Genomic DNA, 23,148 nt, shown 5'->3' on the forward strand with positions numbered 1-23,148 from the left:
GGAAGCCTCAGAATTTTTCTTCTCTCTTTACACTGGTATCAGTGGCTGCCTGGCACTTCCTGTCAAGCTAAGTTATCAAAACCCACAGGGCCCCAGTTCTCTTATCTGTAACATGGGGTAACAATTTTTTATGGAAATATTCTGAGGAGAACTAAACAAGTTACTCTATAGAGTACTTAGCACAGAGACTGGCATGCAGTAAATATCCTTGACAGTTGCTGCTCTTTGCCCGACGTTATCCGCACAATGTCAGAAACTGAAGTTCCTTTCTAGGCCACGTAACCTTCACCTTTGTCTTTCGTTCATTAACCAACCAACATTTTTCATGGTTGTTCAATGATTCTGTTAAGACTATAGGCACACACGTGAGTTTATTTTGTTCTCTTTTTAATCGCTCAGTTTTTTCCAACCTTTTTGACCCCATGGACTATAACTGGCTCCTCTGTCCATGGATTTCCTCAGGCAAGAATACTGGAGTAGGTTGCCATTCCCTTTACCAGGGAATCTTTCTGACCCAGGGATCAAATCCGAGTCTCCCACATTGCAGGCAGATTCTTTACTGTCTTAGCCACCATGAAGAAAGGAAGCCCCACATTAATTTATACCTATATGTGTGTGTGTGTGTGTGAGTGTGTGTATCACTATTTATACATGCTGTTTCATAATAAAAGATTCTACTAAAAATATTATATATCTGTATTTTTTTTAATTCCCTGAGAACCTAGCCAAAAGCCTCATTTCACCAATACTTATCAACACATCAGTCTATGAAGAGAGTCTATTTATTATTATATGATAATAGGATCATGTATTCTGCCAGAAATAGCAATCAGCAACTGGCATGTAGCAGGGCAATTGATAAATCCTTTGAATGAATCACAGATCTCTGAAGGTGGTATTCTATGACCACAACACTGTATTGTGGACACAAAGGGAAACACACCTGACCCTGCACTTGGGAAACGGTCTTCCAGGGGAGGAGCTGGTTGTTGAAATGTCTAGACATGATACAAGGCAGAAGGAAAAGAAACAAGCATGTGCTGTGGGAGCAGAAAGAGGCATTTAATTCTAATGAGGCAATTGGGGATGATTTCATGGAGAATTAACATCAGTGTCAATTACAAAGTTTTATCTGCTCATTTTTTTCTTGAAAAGTCAACTTGCTTTATTCTTTGAAGCAACTTTTAGAATTAAGAAAGGAAACAAATATTTGTTTGACTGCTTAGCATTATCAGGAATTTTCCATATATTTTGGCTGCACAACAGCTGAATGAGCAAGGTATATTATAATCCCTGCTTCTCACACAAAGAACTGAGTTCAGAGCTACCGACTAGCGTGCCAAGAGTTGCAAAACTTGTAAAGTGGTGAAGGACAGTTTAGAGCCCTAGTCAGCCTGACTCCAAAGGCATCCTCCTTCCATTCCACACTGGAGATTTTGACAGTGGGGAAAAGAGCATTCTAGGCTGAGAGAACCACAGAGGCACAGAGGCACAGAAATGGGAAAGAACTCAGCAAGTGTGACAGATACACATTTGGCTTGAGGTCAGACAAGGTCTCCCACTGTTCTCATGGGTTCCTGAACCTACCAGCGGGCTCACTTACTACTTTCTTCTTACCTTGTCAACTTCTCTGACAGTAACCCTGTCTCTTCTAGGCTCAGGGTTCATTTCTGCAACATGACATGGGACACCTTTCCATATTTAAGAAGTCCAAGTGGAACCACTGGATGCAAATATTTCTGATCGGTCATCTCAAGGTACAGAAGGTTCCAGGAGTATGATGGGATTCTGAAAGTCATTTCACTAAGCAGTGGTTTCTTCATACACTTATCAGCAAAAAATGTTACTACACCCCCCATAAGTAAATGTAAATATACCAACAATGTAGTGACTATATATATATATATATACACACACATAACATTATAACATATATGCTAAGACTAGAATTTTAAATGTTTAGGAGAAAAGGTTTATTTTTATTCAGAAGTTCTGTTTTTTTCTTAGCCAATAAGCTAATTGTCCCAATCCCTGGTACACCATTAAAGAACCACGTCTCAGGAGATATACTCTATAAAGTCATGAGTAGGGATATTCTTAGAAGGGATCTGGACATGCACTTCTGGGAGGTTAGGGGAATCCAGCAAACTATTTAATCCTGGGAGGACTATGTATTAATAAAAGAAAAGATGCAAAACAGATAAAAGTTTAACAAAAGAGAGAACCAAGGAAAGATAGATTGCTCTGTTTAAGAGTTGAGGGTTGCAAAACCCAGACTACTGGAAAAAGCAGGGGCAGTTGGTCTTATCCCCCTCAGATATGCTCCAGAAAGACAGGAACACTATCCTATGCACCCCTGAAATGCAGCACCTAACAGAGTGCCTAACACACAGTAGGCCTTCAATAAGCATTTGTTGAATGCATGAAGGAATGGATGGATGGATGGAATGATGGATGGATAGATGGACAGATGCTAGATAACAGGACATGGACTGATGAAAGTAGGTTTTAGCCCAGGCTCTGCTAATGCTCACTGTGCAACCCTGAACAAGTCAGATTCTTTTTTTTTTTTTTTAACAAGTCAGATTCTATTCCTGGCTCTCAGTGTTTTCATCTCTAAAACTAGGACTTCAACTGGATATCAACTTTTCTATGATGTTCTAGGATTTGGAGAGAAACCAAATGACAGAATGATCTCTGTCCGTTTCCAAGGCAAACCATTTAGAATCACAGTAATCCAAGCCGAGCTAACTCTGCTAGCCTTTGCCCTGCTTCATTTTGTACTCCTTTTCAGTATTCTTGCCTTGATAACCCCATGAACAGGATGAAGTGGCAAAAAGATATGACATTGAAAGATGAAGTCCCAGGTCGGTGGGTACCCAATGTGCTACTGGAGAAGAGTGGGGAAATAACTCCAGCAAGAATGAAGAGACAGAGCCAAAGTGAAAACAGTGGTGAGCTGTGGATGTGACTGGTGGTGGAAGTAAAGTCCAGTGCTGTAAAGAGCGATATTGCATAGGAACCTGGAATGTTAGGCCCAAGAACCAAGGCAGATTGGAAGTGGTCAAACAGAAGATGGCAAGAGTGAGCATCGACATTTTAGGAATCAGTGAACTAAAATGGACCAGAATGGGCAAATGTAATTCAGATGAACATTATATCTACTACTGTGGGCAAAAATTCCTTAGAAGAAATGGAGTAACCCTCATAATCAACAAGAGTCCTAAATGCAGTACTTGGATGCAGTCTCAAAAATTAAAGAATGATCTCTGTTCATTTCCAAGGCAAACCATTCAATATCACAGTAATCGAAGTCTATGCCCCAAACACTAATGCCGAAGAAGCTGAAGTGGAATGGTTCTATGAAGACCTACAAGAGCTTCTAGAATCAACACCAAAAAAAAAAGATGTCCTTTTCATTATAGGGTACTGGAATGCAAAAGTAGGAAGTCAAGCGATACTTGGAGTAATAGGCAAGTTTGGCCTTGGAGTACAGAATGAAGCAGGGCAAAGGCCAAAAGAATTTTGCCAAGAGAACACACTGGTCACAGCAAACACCCTCTTCCAACTTTACTACTCCTGTATATATTCCAAATATTTTCATTTTAACATGAAAGAAATATAAAAATTCTTTTTTCATTCTGAGGCTTTGAATCTAGTATGTATTATATCCTTACACAGCCCGCCTCAATTTGACTGGTCACTTATTAAGTGCTCAGTGGCCACACATAGATAAGGGCTCCTCTGTTGAGCACTGGAGATCTAAAATACACATTAATCAGTTTTTGAGAGATGTCATATATTCAGTAAAAACTATGACTATTGCTTATTCTTCTATGAATGATTAACATAATAGGGGAAGGGAAGAGAAATTTAATATCTCAATATGCCAGTATTCTACATATAGCAACTCATGTCTCCTTAAACAACCCATGCAGGTAAATGTCATTGTATTATACTATATTTACTGAAGATGAAATTGAACATCAAAGGGTAGATAATTTTCCCAAACCACACAGATGCATTTATACATCCAGTGGATGCAAGTAAGTTGATGTGCTTACAAATCCTTTTCTCTGTTAAAACATTCAGATTTTCATTGAAAGAGAGAAAATCCCAAACAAATTAATCAAAGATGACATGAGCCCGGCATCAACTAAAATACTTTTATTCTCATTTATATTTAATGAGATCATTGAAGCTTGAACATGTGATGATCAGAGGCAAGCCCCCATAGGAGATGACTTCAGATCCATGACTCTAAAATATTCATTGAAATAGAAACCCTGAGGCCATTTTCCCCCCAGAACTAATTAGTTTTAGAGCTGAAGTGTCTTTATTTATAAAATAAGAAGTGTTCTATCTGCTCTACCTATTTCATATTTCTTTTTAAGATGAGGACAATAGAAAGAAAGATGGAAAAACATTTCATTTCAATGGTTTTTATTCTTCTTCATTATCAGGAGTTGTTTTAGCCTGGAATTTATATTCCTGGATAAGATAATTATTTGCTGGTAGGCTTTTAGAGCCTCTAGCCAATGAATCATTCTGTGACCCAGGAATGGGGGGCAGCATGTTCCAGGAATCCATATCCTAATTAAACTTTGGAGATGTAGGCAGAAAACTCTGATTGTTACTATTCAAGCACTGCTGTTGCTGCTAAGTTGCTTCAGTCATGTCCAACTCTGTACGACCCCATAGACGGCAGCCCACCAGGCTCCCCCATCCCTGGGATTCTCCAGGCAAGAACACTGGAGTGGGTTGCCATTTCCTTCTCCAATGCATGAAAGTGAAAAGTGAAAGTGAAGTCACTCAGTCGTGTCCGACTCTTAGTGACCCCATGGACTGCAGCCCACCAGGCTCCTCTGTCCATGGGCTTTTCCAGGCAAGAGTACTGGAGTGGGTTGCCATTGTCTTCTCTAACTCAAGCGCTAGTCATGTCCAACTTATTGTGACCCCATGAACACAGCACACCAGGCTTCCCTGTCCTTCACCAGTTCATAAAGTTTGCTCAGACTCATGTCCATTGAATCGGTGATACCATCCAACCATCTCATCCTCTGTCATCCCCTTTCCCTCCTGCCCTCCATCTTTCCCAGCATGAGGGTCTTTTCCAGTGAGCTGGCTCTTCACATCAGGTGGTCAGGATTGGACATTCAGCTTCAGCATCAGTCCTTCCAATGAATATTCAGGGTTGATTTTGTTTAGTTTTGGAAAACTCTGATAACGAAAGATATTTCAGGAGAGAAATCTTGCAGCTAATGAATGTTCTCTTCTCCTCAGGGCTTATCTGCAAAATGGTGGAATAACCGGCTCTCCCAACACCATGTAAAAACAAACATCTACCCCAAAGACCCAGATATTAAAGTAGGCCCATTTTTTGTTATTGGAGATTTACAACCTGTCAAGGTATGTTTACAAATTCTAAGCACTAGAGAAATGTTTCAGGAAGTGGTTTCTTGGAAAGGCCTACTACACCTTTGTCTTGAGGAGATCAGGCTGGAGATTCTGCCTTCAAGCATGTTTTCAGAGCATCTCTTCTTTTAACTCCATGATAAAAATTTTAAATAAGTGAATCTGGTGTTGTAAGAAAAGAAGAAAATGTGGAATGAATAACCCTGTGATCTTAAAAGTCATTCAGGCTAAATCCTTCATAGAAGGCATGGCAGTACGTTCAACAAGTGCTAAATCATGAATTATCTACATATCTAGTTATGTCAACTAATTTTAGCTGTTGGAAGAAACAAAGCTGTTATTTTTAATTTAGGTCCATTTTGGCTCATTTATACATGAAACTCAGCTCAAATGTCTCATAATACACAGGACCTCTCCTCTAATTCAGATTTCTTAAGGAAAAGAAAAAGGAAGGCAAACTCCAGCATGTCTCAGCTGTTGACTTTCTTAAACCTCAGCTTAAAAACCAGCATGTAAGGATTATTACCAAGATTTTTAGAGTCTGCTTTCAAGATAGAAGGAATAAGGATAACCACAGAAAGGTATCTTTCCTGGAGAATAAATGATGGATCCTGAGAATTAAGTGCTTAGGAAGAGGCTCCATCTCCTTCTGGAAGAATTTAGAAGCTTTCTAAAAACAAAGGAGTATAACCTGGTCAGTTGCTGCAGGGACTTTGTGGTAACCAGAATTGTGAAACTTTCTCAAAATAGGTTTTCCCAGTTTGAGAAGACAGCCTTCTTCCAATTAGGAGGAAAAATCTCCTGCCTGTATTTAAAGAAAAAAGAAAGAAAGAAACCTTGACTGTATTCTTCAGTCAGTTGTTCTTCACAATGACTCCACAAACAAGTCAGAGCTCTCTGAAGTTGGCCAACTCCTAAAGTGAAGTCTCTCAGTGGTGTCTCACTCATTGCAACCCTATGGACTGTATCCCACCAGGCTCCTCCACCCATGGGATTTTCCAGGCAAGAATACAGGAGTCGGTTATCATTTCCTTCTCCAGGGATCGAAACTGGGTCTCCCACATTGCAGGCAGACTCTTTACAGGCTGAAGCCACCAGGGAATCCCTGTGAACTCCTTGGCTGATCACTAAACTTATGACATTTTGACTTCTCTCCTCAGTCCCTAACAGCAATGGAGATTTGTCTCACTGGAGTTCCTGAGGCAGCCTGGCCCCCTCCAGAAGTCCCTTCTGTAGAACTGTACCCAGTTCACACGCTGCCTCTTCACAGAGGATGGAGACATCATCACTTCTCCATCATTCGAGAGACATATCCCTCGAGCAATTGGTTTCTGTTTACTATAATTTCAAAGACAATGCACAACACATTACTTATAATCATTTAATCTCTAAATTGAGTTGTTTTGCAACAAAACTAATTCTGACAAGCCCTAAATTGTTTCTGTTCTTCCCATTTTACTGTCAGTCTTTCTACCACTTTCTTAAAACATCCATTCCTTTCAGTTCAGTTCAGTTCAGTTCAGTCGCTCAGTCATGTCCGACTCTTTGAGACCCCATGAATTGCACCACGCCAGGTCTCCCTGTCCATCACCAATTCCCGGAGTTCACTCAGACTCACGTCCATTGAGTCCGTGATGCCATCCAGCCATCTCATCCTCGGTCGTCCCCTTCTGCTCCTGCCCCCAACCCCCCCCCCCCCCAGCATCAGAGTCTTTTCCTATGAGTCAACTCTTCACATGAGGTGGCCAAATACTGGAGTTTCAGCTTTAGCATCATTCCTCCCAAGGAAATCCCAGGGCTGATCTCCTTCAGAATGGACTGGTTGGATCTCCTTGCAGTCCAAGGGACTCTCAAGAGTCTTCTCCAACACCACAGTTCAAAAGCATCAATTCTTCGGCACTCAGCCTTCTTCACAGTCCAACTCTCACATCCATACATGACCACTGGAAAAAACATAGCCTTGACTAGACGGGCCTTAGTCAGCAAAGTAATGTCTCTGCTTTTGAATATACTATCTAGGTTGGTCATAACTTTTCTTCCAAGGAGTAAGCGTCTTTTAATTTCATGGCTGCAATCACCATCTGCAGTGATTTTGGAGCCCAAAAAAATAAAGTCTGACACTGTTTCTACTGTTTCCCCATCTATTTCCCATGAAGTGATGGGACCAGATGCCATGATCTTCGTTTTCTGAATGTTGAGCTTTAAGCCAACTTTCTCACTCTCCTCTTTCACTTTCATCAAGAGGCTTTTTAGCTCCTCTTCACTTTCTGCCATAAGGGTGGTGTCATCTGCATATCTGAGGTTATTGATATTTCTCCTGGCAATCTTGATTCCAGCTTGTGTTTCTTCCAGTCCAGCGTTTCTCATGATGTACTCTGCATAAAGTTAAATAAACAGGGTGACAATATACAGCCTTGACGTACTCCTTTTCCTATTTGGAACCAGTCTGTTTTTCCATGTCCAGTTCTAACTGTTCCTTCCTGACCTGCATACAGATTTCTCAAGAGGCAGGTCAGGTGGTCTGGTATTCCCATCTCTTTCAGAATTTTCCACAGTTGATTGTGATCCACAAAATCAAAGGCTTTGGCATAGTCAATAAAGCAGAAATAGCTGTTTTTCTGGAACCCTCTTGCTTTTTCGATGATCCAGCGAATGTTGGCAATTTGATCTCTGGTTCCTCTGCCTTTTCTAAAACCAGCTTGAACATCAGGAAGTTCACAGTTCATGTATTGCTGAAGCCTGGCTTGGAGAATTTTGAGCATTACTCTACGAGCATGTGAGATGAGTGCAATTGTGCAGTAGTTCATTCCTTTAACAAGTATTAATTTAATCCTCTAGGGCCAGGTCCTATGTTCATACTCTGGAAAAGTTAGACTTCTCCTTTGGAGCAATACTCAAAAATCAGTCCTTCACCTACATTTGCCAACTCTCCAAAATTCTCCACCAACTCCCTCTTTCAAGTTTCCTACCACTTAAATGTCCAGAAGCTTGGGAGTAACTGCAAATAACTATCCTTACTTTATCACCATGACATTTATTTTTATTTATGATAATAAGAGAAACAAGGGTCAAGTTTAACATCCAAATAACAGAAGAAATATGTAGAAGGGAAGGTATCAAAAGAATGGGAAAAGCAAAAATCAGGCATGGCTCACAGTGTTGTAACTGACTGAACATAAGGTAAAATTATACAGGAGATCTGCATTATCATTCATTCATTAATTCCTTCAACTAAACATGTATTAAATGTCTCTTAGGAAATAGAGATAAACCATTACTTCTATGCCCCCTGTCAATATATTTGCTGCCTTTGTACATTTGGGCTCTGATTAAATTAACTAAGAAGACCCCCTAGAAAATGGCTCAAATTCCCAGTGGTAAGATTATATGTTCAGTTCAGTCGCTCAGTCGTGTCTGACTCTTTGCAACACCATGAACTGCAGTACACCAGGCCTCCCTATCTATTACCAACTCCCGGAGTCCATCCAAACCCATGTCGATCTAGTCGATGATGCCATCCAATCATCTCATCCTCTGTCGTCCCCTTCTCCTCCTGCCCTCAATCTTTCCTAGCATCAGAGTCTTTTCCAGTGAGTCACCACTTCGCATCAGGTGGCCAAAGTATTGGAGTTTTAGCTTCAACATCAGTCCTTCCAATGAACGCCCAGGACTGATCTCCTTTAGGATGGACTGGTTGGATCTCTTTGCAGTCCAAGGGACTCTCAAGAGTCTTCTCCAATATCACAGTTCAAAAGCATCAGTTCTTCGGTGCTAAGCTTTCTTCACAGTCCAAGCCTTACACCCATACATGACCACTGGAAAAACCATAGCCTTGACTAGACAGACTTTCGTTGGAAAAGTAATGTCGCTGCTTTTTAATATGCTGTCTAGGTTGGTCATAACTTTCCTTCCAAGGAGTAAGCATCTTTTAACTTCATGGCTGCAATCACCATCTGCAGTGATTTTGGAGCCCAGAAAAATAAAGTCAGCCACTGTATCCACAGTTTCCCCATCTATCTGCCATGAAGTGATGGGACTGGATGCCATGATCTTTGTTTTCTGAATGTTGAGCTTTAAGCCAGCTTTTTCACTCTCCTCTTTCACTTTCATCAAAAGGCTCTTTAGTTCTTCTTCACTTTCTGCCATAAGGGTGGTGTCATCTGCGTATCTGAGGCTATTGATATTTCTCCCAGCAATTTTGATTCCAGCTTGTTTTCCTCCAGCCCAGAGTTTCTCATGATGTACTCTGCATATAAGTTAAATAAGCAGGGTGACAATATATAGCCTTGACGTACTCCATTTCCTATTTGGAACCAATCTGTTGTTCCATGTCCAATTCTAACTGTTGCTTCCTGACCTGCATACAGATTTCTCAAGAGGCAGGTCAGGTGGTCTGGTATTCCCATCTCTTGAAGAATTTTCCACAGTTTATTGTGATTTGCACAGTCAAAGGCTTTGGTGTAGTCAATAAAGCAGAAATAGATGTTTTTCTGGAACTCTCTTGCTATTTCCATGATCCAGCAGATGTTGGCAATTTGATCTCTGGTTCCTCTGCCTTTTCTAAAACCAGCTTGAACATCTGGAAGTTCATGGTTCACGTATTGCTGAAGTCTGGCTTGGAGAATTTTGAGCATTACTTTACTAGCATGTGAGATGAGTGCAATTATATGTTATCAAGCCTTAAAATGAGTAAACCACAGCATGAGATCCATGATGGAATTAAAGGATGAAAGATGAAGTAGATATGACTATGAAGAGTTATGACTATGTGTTTTATAATGTAACCATTCAACAAATATCTGTTAAATGGATGAATGGATACAAGCAGACTGAGCTTCAAGCAGAATTCTAAGCACATAGGTTGAAGAAGTCCTTGAAAACTTATCAGAAATATTTCTCCTCCATCACTATTCCATTTACACCAGGACAAATGGTATTCTAACATGTATACAATCATGTGAATTGAATCCCCAGTCTATGTCTGACACAGGATGCAGCATGCTTGGGGCTGGTGCATGGGGATGACCCAGAAAGATGTTATGGGGAGGGAGGTGGGAGGGGGGTTCATGTTTGGGAATGCATGTAAGAATTAAAGATTTTAAAATTTAAAAAATAAAAAACTAAAAAAAAAATAAAATAAATGATCAGTCAAAAAAAAAAAATAAAAAAAATAAAATGGCTCCCATGGGAATAATAATAAACGATCACAATCCCTGAATTCAAATGGAATAAAGCATCCCTGCAAGAATTGCCCACATTTAAATAAAGAAGAAGGCACCACAATATTTCCTTCCCCTTCAGTTCTGGTTCCTCAGTGCCTTCACTTTGACAGTAAATGAACTCTGACCAGATGGCTCTTTCCATAGAGATTCTACACACACACACACACACACACACACACACACACACACGCGCGCGCGCACACACACACACAAAGCAAAAATGTTTTGCTCTTAACCGAGTCAAACTCATGATAGCCCACAAAGAAAAGTTTAGGACCCCAAAATATGTTCATGCAAAACACGCTTACTCATTTGGAAAAGAAGCCCAAATCAGGGAAGACTGCAAACATTTCCTATAGATCAGTGGTTCTCACCTAAGAGCACTGTGGCCCCCAGTGGGACATTTGACACCGTATACATACTTTTTTGATTATCACAACAAAGAGGGAGAAATGGTATTGACACCCATGGGGCAGAAGCCAGGGATGTTATGAAATGTCTTATAGTACACAGAACAGCCCTGAACAATAAAGAATTATCTGACCCTGCTTTATTGACTATGCCAAAGCCTTTGACTGTGTGGATCACAATCAACTGTGGAAAATTCCGAAAGAGATGGGAATATCAGACCACCTGACCTGCCTCTTGAAAAATCTGTATGCAGGCCAGGAAGCAACAGTTAGAACTGGATATGGAACAACAGACTGGTTCCAAATAGGAAAAGGAGTACGTCAAGGCTGTATATTGTCACCCTGCTTATTTAACTTCTATGCAGAGTACATCATGAGAAACGCTAAACTGGAAGAAACACAAGCTGGAATCAAGATTGCCAGGAGAAATATCAATAACCTCAGATATGCAGATGACACCACCCTTATGGCAGAAAGTGAAGAAGAACTAAAAAGCCTCTTCATGAAAGTGAAAGAGGAGAGTGAAAAAGTTGGCTTAAAGCTCAACATTCAGAAAACAAAGATCATGGCATCTGGTCACATCACTCCATGGGAAATAGATGGAGAAACAGTGGAAACAGTGTCAGACTTTTTTTGGGTGGAGGGCTCCAAAATCACTGCAGATGGTGATTGCAGCCATGAAATTAAAAGACGCTTACTCCTTGGAAGAAAAGTTATGACCAACCTAGATAGTATATTCAAAAGCAGACACATTACTTTGCTGACTAAGGTCCGTCTAGTCAAGGCTATGTTTTTTCCAGTGGTCATGTATGGATGTGAGAGTTTGACTGGGAAGAAAGCTGAGCGCCCGAAGAATTGATGCTTTTGAACTGTGGTGTTGGAGAAGACTCTTGAGAGTCCCTTGGACTGCAAGGAGATCCAACCAGGCCATTCTGAAGGAGATCAGCCCTGGGATTTCCTTGGAAGGAATGATGCTAAAGCTGAAACTCCAGTACTTTGGCCACCTCATGCGAAGAGCTGACTCATCGGAAAAGACTTTGATGCTGGGAGGGATTGGGGGCAGGAGAAGAAGGGGACAACTGAGCATGAGATGGCTGGATGGCATCACTGACTCGATGAATGTGAGTCTGAGTGAACTCTGGGAGTTGGTGATGGACAGGGAGACTTGGCATGCTGCGATTCATGGGGTCGCAAAGAGTCAAACAAGACTGAGCGACTGAACTGAACTGAACTGAAAATGCCAACAGTGTTAAGATTCAGAAAATGTTGCAGATGATCTGGCTTGCCTAAACATTGGCCACCAAGGGTCATCTGTCTCGTGCCTGACCGGGATGGCCTCTGAGTCCTTATTCTGAGACACGAGACTCAACCACCACTGCAGCCTCTTCCAGGGCTAGAATTCTGAGGACTTCTCCTAATGCAGTTATTCTCTTTCATGACCAAAAAGGGTGTGGAGGACATTGGTGCCCCAGTTTGAAAGGGAACTCTTCCAGCCCTGACAGATGTGTATTCACATAAGAAAAAACTGTTGGAGTCTCTTGTCTGAACTCTCCTCCTGTGTGTAGTAGAACAATACAGCCTTAGCTTATGAGGAATGGATGAATACTGTAGCTCACTGCAGAATGCCCAGCTTACAAACCACATCATCCTCAGGAGCTGCTTCATTTTGTCATTTTCTTTAAAATGTCTTCAACGTAGTATGACAGGTACAAATGAGTCATACTCAACCTGTCAGAGAGAGATGAGGCTTGACATTTCATAAATGTGGAGAGACAGCTTTCATGCAGATTCCTGTAGTAGGAAAAGGCTGAGCTCAACTCTCCAGAAATGAAAGGTGGGAGACTTTTAAAACACTGGGACATGCTAAAGGAAATTAGTGAAAGAGGATAAAGGGAGGGGAAGCTGGTCATATGTTAAGCCACATGTGTCTTCTCACTGGTGCTTATCAAAGTCAAACTCCTTACCCTCCCAGAGGCTGCAGGACAGAGTCCGATCCTCAAGGATTGTACTTCAAAGGGATGACTTCCCAAGTCGTTGAGAAAGAAACTCTGGATCAGGGACAATCCATCCCAGAGGGACACAGTAAGAATTTTATAATTGTAAGTTTTCTAACAAATGATTGAAGAAAAGGAGGTCAGAAGCCTACTGAACAAGCAGTAAGTTCTTTGGACAGTCTTGAACTTTCTCAAGAATTTTAAGAGAGCTGGAGTCATCCCAGGAGCACAACCTTGAACTGTTCTTAGAAACTATTTCTAGCATTTTTGCGAGTCTCTTAGTGTGTAGGGTGGCCAAAATCGTTTATGCTGACAGTTCACAGACTTTGAAAGTTTACAGGTCAAGTTTGAAGCCTCATCAGGAAGGGGGCTCCAGAACATCTGACTCAAGTTTGATCAAGAAGAGAGTTGTCAAAATCTGAAGGGTCTCCATGAGACTCCTACCTGCTCCAGGCAACTTCACTGGTCCTGGGGGAGACGCAGGTAAATAACTATCTGGCCAGACTCAGTATGCCTGCTCTGTATCTGCCACCTCGACATATTGCGACAGGGCCCAACGCAAAGGATCGTGAAGGATTGTAGCATTCCAGGGACCTTGAGAAAACTTAAAAGCTCACAGCAGAAGCCCTTCCAGGATGCCTTCATCAGGAATGACTCAGATCTTCAAAGCTTCCCTAGTCTCCTTAGGGGAGCTTGAACCAAAGGCCCAGTTCACCCTCAGAGACTCTGAAAGCCCAGCAGCATCCAGGATGCGGTTGTGGATCTCCACCCTGCGTCCTTCTCAGGGGCAATACTCCAGGGGCAGCATGTTAGGAGATCAAATCCCACTAGCTTCCACAGGAATCATATCTGCTCATTTGTTCACCATCTTATTGCTTTTTTTCAGCTGGGGCCACCCTTCTCATGCCAGTATATTTCAATATGGATTCTATTCAAGTAATGTACCACAGAAGGTACTGGGAGGTGAGCAACTCGATTGTTTCTCTAGAGCTAGATCAGGCTGGTATAAAAGGGGAAAGGTAAATGCTTGGTCCTTTCCAGACGTAGCTTCCTTGAGTATCAGGATATAAGACTTAGCCAGTTTTATTTCCACTAGCTTAATTTTCAAGCACTTCTTTCCACAGGACATTGCCTAGGTCAGCAGCTTTTATATCTGCTATTTCATCACATTTGGCCCTTTCTATGGAATCTTCAGAACCCTGATGCTCATATACTTAGTCAAGTAAGAAAACAATAATATCTCCTACTCTTATTACCTGGATGTTCCTCTTACCTTTCTTACTTGATCTATTTATGATTGGCAATGATTAGCAGACTATGATACCAGACTGCATTCTTGTAGCTGAGACATTTCCAAGAAAATGTGGGATAAAATAGCTGAAATAGTTGAATGAGTTTCTTGGAAACTGCATTTGCCCAGTCTTGCCTTTTTTCCCACGTGATTAATTCCCAATTACAGAGTAGTAGTCCCTTAGCGTCTGAGGAGGATTAGTCCCTGGACCCACCTCAGTTACCAAAATCTGCCGGGGGCCAGCGTGAGGAATTCCGCCCATGGCAAAGGTCATGAGGAAGGAGGCTTGGCATACGCAAAGGTGTGATCAAGCCTCAGGAAACCCCCTGTTCCTGAGCATCTAACCCCAAAGCCAGAGTCTGTTTTATGCTCTCACCTACACCTCTGACTTTACGGGGGGCTCTCCCCCATAACCGTTTCTCTGGAGAAGGAGTAAACGTGCAGCTCCAAGGCAATAAAAATTCCTGGGCGTGACAAGAGTGTTTCAGCTTACGGACTCCTCTGAAGGTTATCTAGCCCACCTGTATAGGTTCGTCCGGCCACATGTGATTGTTTACAGCCTCCCAACCTGAGAGGCACGAGATGTTTTAGACTTACTAAAGGCAAATTCTTTTGGGGAGTTGGAAATTATTAGTATAGTGTCTTGGTTAGGAATTATATTGGTGAGAGGCAAATTCTTTTGGGGAGCTGGAAATTATTAGTATAGTGTGTTGGTTAGGAATTATATTGGTGAAGGGTTTTTTTCATTTGTTGTGTCAATAATTGCTGCTAATTCCCTGCTCTGGGTGGGAAAAGGATGTCTCAGGTCAAACCTCTCTGCTGACAGACTAGCTTGTGTGACAGGATTATCCATACTCCTGCCACATGATTGTTTACTACCTCTTAACCATAAACAGCACAGAGTTTTGGAGTATTTTGAGAGTCTTAATTAGCTAGGACTTTTTCCTCTTGTTGAGTCAATGATTGCCGCCAGGCCTCCATATCCTTAGGCACTTGGGAATATATTAATCAATGTATTTGGAATATAGAAAAGGAAATATGGTAGTTTTTGATGTTAGCAATACTAGACTTTTTGAGTTAATGGATTTTCTCTTTTGTAATAGATCACTGTACTTTGTTATATATCACTGTGTCCTTGCTATGTAAAAATGTAACTTTATCATATCTTAAGACTAAATAGATCTTAAGGGGAGCATTGGTGAAAGGATTTTCATTTGTTGGGCTGATGTTTGCTGCTAAATCTCCATGTTCCCTACCCTTATAATGAATATAACTAACATATAGGAGAAATAAGTATTAACCTTTAAGCATATAGGAGAAATAAGTATTAACCTTTAAGACTAATCATGTTAACCTTGAGTTAAATAAATTCCTTTCTTGATTGTAACTCACTACACCCTCACCCTATAGGAATGTAACTTTATTTGGAGGGTGGTGCCTGGTTTAAGAAAAAACACCCTTGGAAGAAATAAGTTTTTTGGTTATCAGAAAGAAAGGATCATAAAATGTCAGCAGGTCTCATTCATGGCCAGAAGATGATGTAATATCCCTAAGACCTTTTTTTATACATTTATGTGAAGCACCTGATTTTGATAAAGGTCAGGACTGCTGACCCCCGCGTGACTCTGTATTCATTCCTATGTGTAACAAAAGGTATATAAGCAAACCCAAAAATAAAGAAATCGGATCAGTTTCCGGAAAGACTGATTCCCCCGTGTCGCTTCTTTCTTGCTCCCGTTTATCTGGCTGAATTCCCATCTGGAGCATGGATGCTATTCCACGTAATCCAAGTTATTCAGCCTCTTTTTCTCCACTGATCTTCCTACTACACTATCCATTTCTAATCTCTCTATATCTGTGACTAAATATGTATTTTTCCAAAGACGCCGACTCCGTCCCCCCACCTTTGAATCACCCTGGATCCACCGGGGCTGGACCCCGGCAAAACTCCAAAGATATTCAAGCTCCATAGTCATCTATCCATTTATGTGGTTCCACTACTGTGGATTCATGCAACCACTAATCTTGTAGTACTGTGTGTTTACTTAAAAATATCCACATTTAAGTGGACCTGCGTGTTTCTCAAAGGTCAACTGTATTCTGCCTGATCACCAAGTCCTTCAAACTGCAATCCAGCTGGACATCATAATTCTTACCAAAGATAATAGGAGGCCAGTTTTTTAAAAAGTTATTTTATGACTAGAGATTTTCCCCAAATCAAAATGACTTTAAACTGAATAACCCTCTTCAACTTTCCAATTTATTCCTTCCTCATTCATTTGCATTACTATTCATAACAATAACAGTAGCTACTATGCATCAGGCAATTTGCTAAAGGCTTTACATGCATTGTCTTATTTGATGTAATAAAAAATGCACAACCAGGCAATGTAGATAGTATCAATTTCATTTTTCTGATAAGAGAACTAAAGTTCAGAGAAATTAAATCCCTTACTCAAGAGCAAATAAGGGCCAGTGGCAGTGCCAAATCAGAGCTTGTACTCAGTTCTATCTGACGACAACAGCCAAGCCATTAATCGCATTGCATCTATCTAATTTGTTGTTGCTTTAGTCGCTATATCATGTCTGACTCTTTTGTGACCCCATGGATTGTAGCCTGCCAGGCTCCTCTGCTCTGGGGATTTCACAGGCAAGAATACTGGAGTTGGTTGCCATTTCTTTGTCCAGGGGATCTTCCCAACCCAGGAATCAAACGTGGATCTCCTGCATTGGCAGATGGAATCTTGACTACTGAGCCACCAGGGAAGCCTGACCTTCAGTTATCTAGGTATCTTCTGAGCCTGGCACCCATGCCTACAGAAAATACTGGGGACACTGCTCTGGTCCAGTAGGCTGCAAGACAGGTAGTGAGACTGAATACCTAGTATGCCATCTTTAGACATAAAAGGTCTGCAAAGATGAAAAACAAACCACCACCACATGATGGAACCTTTGAGTCACTGCCATTTCCTCTACTGCTCAGCCAGATCTGCCAGTGGCTATGCAAGCCCAGTGACTAGAACTTAGACTCCCCAAGGAATGATCATATCTTCTTATTCTCTTAAAGGTTTTTGGAAAGTCCCTGGATTGCATATGTTACCCAGATGAGCCACATACCAATGAAAATAAGCAAAGAGGAGAACCGGGACTGGTTCAGCTCTCAGGTAACAATGCTGTTCCGGGAAAACGTCCACCAAAGCATCCTAATTATTGTCTGCTTACCTCAAATAATGTTTATTGGAGGCTTGCCAGGGGCCAGGCACTGTCAGCTGTTTTGCATGTAGCTACATGAGATGTAGCTACATGTACCTACATGCTCGGAATATTCCCGCTTTGCGAATGAAAACATTGAGGTATGAAGAAGCTGCACAGCTTGTGCAAGATCACACAGCTAAGTGGCAGAAGCAGGTTTTGTTGATTAATTTGGCCACACTGTGCGGCAGGCAGGGTCTTAGTTCTCCCACCAGGGATCAAACCTGTGGTGAGCACAGTCTTAACCAGTGGACCAGTGGAAGTTCCCCAGAAGCAGGTTTAAAACCTGCTTTTTAAACCTCAGCAGTTTGATTTCAGAAGCTTTGCTCTTAACTAAGGCTTAATAAACTATAGTCCAGGGGCCAGTCTAGCCCAGTCTGTGTTTTTGTAGTTTTATTGGAACACAGCCACACTAATACATTGCGTATTCTCTATGATAGCTTTCATTCTAAAACAGCAGAACTGCGTAGCTGTGATGCAGAGCTGAAACATTTACTGGGCGGCACTTTACAGACAAGGTTTACTAAACCTACCTCAATATGGTACAGTCTTTCAACGAATCTCACACTCCCAGAATAACAGAAGGGAGAACCCTGGAATCCCCCTCATTTCATTGTACAGATAGTGGGGCCCAGAGAGGAGACTCAGTGTTCTCAGCAAGCCTGCTGTTAACGATTAAAAGATTCATGACCCATGCAGAATACCACTGCCTCCTAAGCCTGACCCTGGCTGTGCCGTGATTAACTGATGAATCCAGTCATCACACTGCTTCCTTCTCCATGCTCACTTGCAAATTCAGTGGACATTCCACACAGTAGTGATGCTCAATCTTTTTGGTCAAGAAACCACTCTTAAAACTTATTGAGAACATCAAAGAGCTTTCGTTTGTGGTGGTTACAGCCACTGATACTTACTGTATTTAAAATTGAAACAGAGTTTTAAAATATCTATTAATTAATTTTAAAATAATAAGATAAAGCCAATAAAGGTTAACATCAGAGTGATGACATCATCCCATGCTTAATAGCCCCTGGAAAAACCCATGCTATAAGCATGCATGGATGAGAATGAAAAAGGCGAATACTGTCTCAGAAGTATTATGGGAATCATTTTGACCTTGAAGATCCCCTGAAAGTGTCCTAGGGAAGCCCAAGGTGCGCTAAAGCACACTTTGAGGAACCCTAACATAGAGAAACTGCAAAAATACCATTCAAAATGGCAACAACCCTAACAAGAATTAAATCTTAGAAAGGCACTGAATAAAAGTCACATTCATAAGCATTCTAAGTAATCTGGAGAATCCTATGAACTTCTTCTCAGTCTGTCTTTGTACAGAATAAAATATATTAGATTAAAAAGGAAGCTACTTGTATATATTAATAAATGTATTTCTATGCACAAAACCCTTGATTAAAGCCCTTGCATGCTTTATTCCCCATTTAGAAGTCCTTTACGTCTACTCTGTGGTAATAATATTCAAACTCCTACAATTTCTACCAGAGTCCTACAATCCCGCTTCCATCTGCCAAAGTCCTTACTCATGACACCTTAGTCTTCTGATTTTGAGGGCTGATAGTGACTTAGTCCTCTCAAATCCTATTTACTTCTTCATATCTATTGCCTTATCTATACTTCTTAGCAAAATGTCTTATTTACTTCACAATTGTAAGGTCCTTAAGACCTGGGACTTATTTTTATCCCTCATGGTTTGTTACACAAAATATGTACTCAATCAGTACTTGTTGAATGCTGGATAAATAAAAGAGTAACAATCTCTTGTTTGGCATGGGTTGATTTACATCTAACGTAAGCTTTTTCTCTGCAGGTCTTGGCCACCTGTAATGTTGAACAGTCCTTTTTCAATGACTGGTTCACTAGGCACTTGAACTTCCAAATTGAGCACCAGTGAATAAGAGAAACAGTTCATGATAAAGGGCAAGGACTATCACTAATAACTGCCTCCCATATAGTCCAGAGCACTAGACTCGCGATCTTAAGGGGGAAAAAATGAACCAGGATTCTCTAAAGGATGCTATTTTTCAATTAACAACAATGACTAAGAGACGAAGAAAGAAATGAAGGAAGTGTCACAATTGCAAGTTCAGTTCAGTTCAGTTCAGTCACTCAGTCATGTCTGACTCTTTGCGAGCCCATGAATTGCAGCACGCCAGGCCTCCCTGTCCATTACCAACTCCTGGAGTTCACTCAAACTCATGTCCATCGAGTTGGTAATGCCATCCAGCCATCTCATCCTCTGTTGTCCCCTTCTCCTCCTGCCCCCAATCCCTCCCAGCATCAGAGTCTTTTCCGATGAGTCAACTCATCGCATGAGGTGGCCAAAGTACCGGAGTTTCAGCTTTAGCATCATAACTTCCAAAGAACATCCAAGACCAATCTCCTTTAGAATGGACTGGTTGGATCTCCTTGCAGTCCAAGGGACTCTCAAGAGTCTTCTCCAACACCACAATTCAAAAGCATCAATTCTTCGGCACTCAGCTTTCTTCACAGTCCAACTCTCACATCCATACCTGACCACTGAAAAACCATAGCCTTGACAAGACAGACCTTTATTGGCAAAGTAATGTCTCTGTTTTTGAATATGCTGTCTAGGTTGGTCATAACTCCTCCTCCAAGAAGTAAGCATCTTTTAATTTCATGGCTGCAATCACCATCTGCAGTGATTTTGGAGCCCAGAAAAATAAAGTCTCAAGTAAATGGAGTGAAATCTTGGAAAAGTATCAGTGACTCAGTTTCCAGATTTCTATGGGCTTACGAATTGGTGATTTCCTTGCATTTGCTTTGTTGGCAAAACCTAAGAAAAATCAAGACGCTAGAGTAACCAATTTGTGTTCAAACTTAACAATGCTATAATTCAAATATTTACTTATCTGTGTCTTTAGAGCCAAGTTTACAAAATAACTAATGAAGTGGAGTCCCTGCTGCAATTTATACATGGTATCTGGAAATACTTTGCCAATGGGTCAGTTACAGAGAGGAAATGGGTAGTTCAAACCTTGATGCAAGTTAAAACATTGAGAGTCAGTTTCTCCAGAGTGTCAGGGGAAAGGCTTTCCATATTCTCTTTGTCTAACCATGTGAGTCTATGATAGTCAAAGAAGGAACAATACCTTTATTTGTTCAAGGAATTTTTTTCATTCTATTTCTCGTATTAGGGCTTGAAAAGTTAAGCAAAACAAAAAAAAAAAAAGGATTATTACTCATAGTTTCATTAAAGGAGAGGTTTACATCCAAGACGGTCATCTGGCTGACTAATGAAAACTTGGGATTAAAAATCCATCTCTCCTCACTTCTTATTCCTTTCCTAGGACTTTTAGCTATTTCCCATTACTTAATATACATTCATCTATTCTTGCTAAGGAAGGTAGAAAGAGAGACTAAGACAGAGATTAGCAGGGGCAGGGTGGGTCGTTCAGTATCTCTAGTTCTCTGGGTAGTTCTAAAGAGTGGGTAGTTCTAAATGGTAGAAAGTTCTAAATTATATACTTTCATTTGATCATGCCAAAAATAAACAGTTGATGGAGCTAAAACATATTCTCTTAGTTCTTCCTAAACATCTGCCACCTACAAGGCTTGTGGTGGGTTAAGGGATAAGATGACTCTGCCAGCAAGTTTTTTAACTTCCCAAAACAAAAGTATTGTGGAAGGTCAAGGTTGGGTCTGCGTGGCTGATACCATTTTATTTTGTAAAAGGGGAAAGGGAACTTTGGGTTTCTCCTTAGGTCTGAGAAGTTTTATATCTCCTTTAGTCTATTTCCCACAATGCCACGCCATAATTATCACAAGGTGGCACCTCTGGTGAAGTCACCGTGTGCCAAGCATGGACTACCATATGTGAAAAAGCCCATGATGAAGGCATTTGGAGATATTCTCAGGTAATAACAGTCCCTCAACCCACAGCTCTCATTTCCCTTCACTGTTGGTCCCCAGACTCTTCAATGCTTTATGAATCATTCAGCCAATAGCTATTTATTAAGGAGCATCCACGTGCCCAGCATGGACATGAGGCTCTGTACGGAACAACACTAACACAGAAATGATAACAGTCATTCCTACCATTTACCTGCTGCCTTCTGGGTACTTCTTAGTGAAAATACCGTGATGCCCTACTAAATTTCAAGCTTCTTATAAACCAGGGTTCTGTGTTATTTGTCTGTATCACCCACAGAGCCTTGACATGTTTTAGAACTTAACCAGTGGAAGGGACTCTCAAATCATCTGGTCCAGGGTTGCAAACTAAGATGCTTGCAGGGTCTGGTGGGACAGGCAGGCATGACTCTTCCTATAGGAACTGAGAATCTGTACTCATCCTGAAGTATTCAAAGTTCCCTGGAGGATCCTTTGCTCATCAAATTAACAGCCAAAACCTTGGTTGTATAATTTATCTTAAAATTAGGGAAAAGAAAAGCAAGAGTATCTTTTTAATATGAATAAATAAACCAGCAAGCCTAGAGCTGGTCAGATCTGATCCCTGAACGGTGACCCATCTTCACTCTCTATCACTGCCTTCCTTCTTTCCTGCCCTCCCGATATCTGGCCTCCCTTCGGCCACTACGTAACTCCCTGCCCCTTGCCATGACACATCCTTGGTCATCTTTTCTCCTACCTAGAATAATCTCCCAACTTGCCACCCTCCTCCTGACACCTTCTCAAGTTCTGTTCACTCTCCAAAGCTCACCTGAAAGGTCTTTTCTTCATCTTGGTCCTCCCTTGCCTCCAAGACTAAACCTGTCATGTGCTCTCAGCACCTGTTTCTCTTCATTTCTGATCCTCATTACAATCATGATTTAATAGCCTATTGGGTAATAAATTATGTAAAATGTGCCTCCCAATGTAGACCAGCCCCAGGTGGAAAGACTCTCACCACTCCTACTCATAGCTATATCACCAGAACCTAGGAAAGTCTTTAACTTTATAAAGTAGGAGAGGTAGGAAGATACAGGTTAGGTTGGTATAGGTATATGGTTTATCTTTTAGAGATTTGGTAGAGATTTTTCTTTTAATATGGAGAAAAGAATAACTGATGCTTTGGAGTACAGAAGAAAATAATTGATAGAAAAACTCAATCTCTTCCATATAGAAATGCTGATGGACTGTGGACTGCCAGGCTCCTCTGTCCATGGGATTTCCTAGGCAAGAATATTGGACCCTGAATTAAGTAAAACAGCAAATGTTCCATGAAGTAGCTCCTTTGACCTGAGTCTTGCCTACTCACAATTTTGTCTGCTCCTCTCGCAGGGCCCTGAAGAAGTCCACAGCCCTCTGGATGGATGCTTACTACAGCCATCCAGAAACATAATGTGGATGTGCATGAGTCTGTGTTAAAGAGAAAGCCACAGGCCCGAAAGTTTCACTTGTGCTAAAGCTTGTGACACCAAACCTCCTTAATGCCTGACTTACTTGTAGTTTCAACCTTCCCCAAAGTGTAATTTTAATCAACTGTCTGTAATTTTCTGATCAACTATCTGTAATTTTTTGGATCAGCCATCTAGGAGGTAATCTGTTGTTCTCCATCCCTGCCCCCAGCCCAGAGGAAGAAAAGGATA

General features: G+C 41.2%; 1 pseudogene; it reads left to right on the forward strand.

The window, feature by feature from the left end:
• LOC138420238 (fatty acid desaturase 2-like protein FADS2B) overlaps nucleotides 1-22,901 on the forward strand; it is a 39,789-nt pseudogene extending 16,888 nt beyond the window's left edge.
• The last annotated feature ends 247 nt before the right edge of the window (nucleotides 22,902-23,148 follow it).

The sequence above is a fragment of the Ovis canadensis genome, chromosome 15 (assembly GCF_042477335.2).
Source record: "Ovis canadensis isolate MfBH-ARS-UI-01 breed Bighorn chromosome 15, ARS-UI_OviCan_v2, whole genome shotgun sequence".
Taxonomy (NCBI): domain Eukaryota; kingdom Metazoa; phylum Chordata; class Mammalia; order Artiodactyla; family Bovidae; genus Ovis; species Ovis canadensis.